The 4429-nt window shown below is 30.8% G+C and overlaps 1 protein-coding gene across 1 annotated transcript in view; it reads left to right on the plus strand.

The window, feature by feature from the left end:
* LOC107858620 (prostamide/prostaglandin F synthase) overlaps positions 1-4061 on the plus strand; it is a 24215-nt gene extending 20154 nt beyond the window's left edge. The window contains exon 8 of the mRNA XM_047405923.1: positions 3696-4061. The gene's annotated coding sequence lies outside the window, so the exon portion shown is untranslated. The remainder of the gene's footprint in view (positions 1-3695) is intronic.
* The last annotated feature ends 368 nt before the right edge of the window (positions 4062-4429 follow it).

Here is a 4429-nt window from a genome sequence, read left to right on the forward strand (position 1 = left end):
AATACACACACCAATCAGGTGCTGCCACGTATCAAATACGTTTAATTTATATATATTTTTTTATTTTTTAATAAAATTTTACTTTTTTTTAATTTAACACCCCACCCCCTCTTCCCCCACCCCACCCCATCCAGCACCCCCTCCCCCCGACGTCCAGCAGCTCCCCTCTACCCCCACCCCCATTCAACACCCCCGCCCTAGCAACATCTCCCCCTAACCCCTCCCCCTCACTCCATCAAAACCTCTTATCGTCCATTTTTTTTTCTTTTTTTTCAAATCAATTGAAAAAATTATTTTATGATTGGATTGAGTTTTAAGGACAGTTAAATGATTGAATTGGGTTTTAAAGATAGTTAAATGAGCTTTAATGGAGCTTTAGTGGAGGAACTTTGATGGAGTTTTAAAGATTTTTTTTTTTAAAAGCTTCAATGGAGCTTTAATGGAGGAGCTTTAATGGTGTTGAAGAAGATATTGTGTTGAAGAAGACATTGTGTTGAGTTTTAATGGAGCTTTAATCATATTTTAAAAAAAAAAGCTTCAATGAAGCTTTAATGGTGTTGAAGGTGTTGAAGAAGAAATGGTAGGTTGGGGAGAGGGTGATTTAAATAAATAAATAACTAAATATTAATTTTTTTTATTTAAAAAAAATATAAATTATATATTAATTATTTACACGTGGCACCTTTTTATTGGTCAAAAAAGTCAAATTTGAGCCCTTTCACGCGCCTATGGAGCGTGTGTACACGTAGGGGATCAAAATGGTGTGTTTGCAATGAAATAAAGAAGAATTATGGGGTAATAGATCAAAAAATGTTATCGGTACTTTAAATTATAAGTGAAGTTCCAACGCTAATTCACAATTTATTTTAGGGATAATAGTTCAAAAAATATTTGTACTTTGCCTAAATTTGCAGTTGCACATACTGAATTTTATGGGGGTTCTATGACCCCTCTAAACTATTTAAAACTGAAATTAAAACACTCCTAAACTATATATATATATATATATATATATATATATATATATATTAAAGCGTATATATAATAGACAGATAATAATAATATAATATAATATATATTAATAGACAGATAGATAATATAATAATAATATAGTAATAAATATAATATAGATAGATTATAATAAAAATGGATAAATATAAATAATAAACAGATAATAATAGAGACAGATAGATATAATATAGATAGATAGATAATAACAATATAATTTATAAGAATATATAATAATAACAATATAGTATTAATAGAGAATAAAACAGATAATAGATAATAATAACAATAATAATTGACAGGACGGATAGATAATAATATTAATAATATATAAACAAAGCAAATAATTAATAAGCAGGTCTTAGTATATGTTATAAGCAAAGTAAATAAACAAGTTAAGCAAAGTAATTAAAGCAGGTAAGTAGTTATGAGAAAATAAAGCAGAGTTAATGTGGATGTGGTTATATATAGTGTAAAATCCTACTCAGTACTCCCTCATTCATTGTCCTTAGTCTAGTGTAAGTGTCTAAGTCATAAAGATCAAAGTATAATTTCTCCCAAAAATATTTTTTTTTTACATTTTTTGATTTTTTTTAATTTATACCCTGTTCATCTCTTTTTCTTCAGTTTTAGGTATTTTAGCAATATCTTCTTTAATCACACCCCAGGAGAATAACAACAGTCTTTTTTTAATCTTTTACGGACTTTTCAAATCCCTAGGAATTTACAAATTAATCCATCGTTATTGCTAAAACATTGAGAGAATAACCATATACTGGAGGTATGTTTATAAGTAATTTACTAATTTTACAAGACCAGAAAACTGGCGGTGAACCGCCGGCGATGCGGATCTTAAATATTAAAGACACATCTACTAATAATTAAATATATACACATCTACTAATAATTAAATATGTACTAATAAGTAATGAGTTTTACAAGATCAAAAAACTAGCGGTAAATCGCCGGCGATCTAGATCTTATAATATTAAAAACACAACTAAAATAAAATATGAACTTGATTAATTCAAACATAATTTACACACTTGGGAGAAAAATACAAAGATCTATGTAACGACTACTTACATGTCTTAAGGAAAAAGTGAGGTTTCCCTTTCGGGAGTCCCCTGAAAACTTGACAGCTACCAGAAATGAAGAATTAAGAAACTAATATAGACTTTTTACACAATCTTTTTTTTATGAAGAACTAACTTACAAACTTTGGAAACTAAGAACTTTATGAAAAACTAAGAACTTTCTCACTTTTGATTTTTTTTCTCTAGCTACTTATGTTTAAGTCTTCCAAAGGGGGTATTTATAGGCATTTGTGGACTTCAAATATACTTTATGGATTTCAAATCCTTTTATAATGATATGACTTTAGCAAGACTTTTGGCAACTTGGATGGGGCCCACAATCACATGGCTATGTCTTTACTTTATCTGTCTATTTATTTATCTGTTACATCATTGCGTTTGTAATTTATTCTTTCGTGGATATCGTCATTGCTTACGTATCCAGATTGTGTAATGCTTCTAAATCAAACTCCATTCCTGAATCTTCATCGACATTTGGGTCTTGTGCGAATTGGTCCATGGCTGAGTTGTAGTCTCGCTCTACTCGTCACTGTCTCCGTCTGATATTCTCAATCTTGTTCCTGTTCTACGTGATCTTGTCTCTTCTCTTGGAATTAAGAAAATTCTGGGTCTTGGCTCTGGCGGTTCTGGATTTATTGCTATTTTTAGGCAGTTTTTTTGCTAACAATATTTTTATAGAGTCTACTACCATTTTTTCTAAAAAAAAATTTTCATTTTTCTTTTTTCTCAAGAAGAAACCTTTCCTAGTCTGAGAAGTACTTCTTTCGTCTGTGGTCTGAGTACCTGTGTTCTTGAAACTGGCTGGGAGTATTCTCCCTACACTTTTTGGCAAAGTGTCAGCCGTCAACGGATTTGATACGTTTTTACCAGCTACCGTTTGAGCTGTACTAGCTGTATCATTACCCGATATAGTAGGTCTTTCTACATTCGTTGGGGAATGCACCACCATTAACGAATTTGATAAATCTTTACCAGCTACCGTTTGAGATGGACTAGCTGTATCTTTACCCGATACAGTGGGTTTTTCCATTTTTGAAGATGATGGAGAATTCTTTAGAATTTTTTGAGTCTCATAAATTAGCTGAGTCTGTTGTGAAAGTTCAAAATAAAGAATTTTTATACGGTCTTATAAAATACTTATATGTTCTAACATTTGTCCTTTTTCATTTACAAGATTTTCATTATCTTGTCTTAAAACCTCATTGACGTGATTTAGTATTTTAAAAGCTTCAGTCATAGAGGAACAATGATCACAAAATACAATTTTGTCCGTGTCTTTTTCAATATTATATTGAGGAATTTTTTGCATTTCTGGTCTTAAAGTTGGGGTAGTAAAATAATTTAGCCCTAAATTTATACGGGCATAATCTAAAGCCTCTGTTAAATCATCAAAGCCTTTATAAATAGGGGTTGTATAGTCCTTTACAAAATCCATTACCTCTGTCCATGTCTGAAATACTCCCTGTGTCTTTACCCTAAGAACAACATAAAATTTAAATCTGTTAGTGCTATTTTATCTCAGTAAAATAATAACTTAAAGCATTCAAGACTGAAATAAAGTATCTAATGTCTTTTGGTGTCTTATTGTAGGAGATCCATAAGTTGTCGATCAGGCAAATCTGTCATTTGTCCACCCTTACATCTGGTTTCAATTTGAAAGTCAGATTGGATGGCTCATAACTGGCTAGATTTTGAGGTTTGAAGATTAGTCTTTCTAATTTCGGATGTTCCAACATTGTTAGTGGCCTGTAACGAGTGTTGCTTAGTACTTTGTTTAAGTAGTCTTGAGAGGGGGAGGCTTCCGTCTTTTCTTTGTCTTTGCTAGTATACATACTGAAACAAAAATTGTTAGTTGTCTTCTTTTATTAGTCTACTTAGCTGATCTGCTAGGTTATTATCTTTACCGTTAATATGTTCTAGAACAATATTATAAATTGAAGTGGCATCTAGAAAATTTAACCACCTCCTTTTTACTTCTATTTTTCTCTTTTGTTTTCTGATAGAATTTTACTATAGCCTCACAGTCTTTCTTACTAATATTTTTGGCTTATTTAATATATAAAGTTTAAAACTATTCAAACCGTAAATTACTGCTAGTGTATCCGCATCTATGCTATTTAATTTACCCTTTTCTTTATATTTTTCACTTGAATAAGCACATATTTTCTCATTTTTTTGTCACTATATTTGTTAGGCTTCGCTTTTAATACTGCTCCCCATCCTTGAAGGCTTTCATCTGTCTCTACTATTAAATAATCTGTTTGTAATGATAATGTTAAGTCTGGGATGTCTTGTATCATACTTTTAAGTTGTTGAACTAATTT

Source organism: Capsicum annuum, chromosome 2 (assembly GCF_002878395.1).
Source record: "Capsicum annuum cultivar UCD-10X-F1 chromosome 2, UCD10Xv1.1, whole genome shotgun sequence".
NCBI classification, from domain to species: domain Eukaryota; kingdom Viridiplantae; phylum Streptophyta; class Magnoliopsida; order Solanales; family Solanaceae; genus Capsicum; species Capsicum annuum.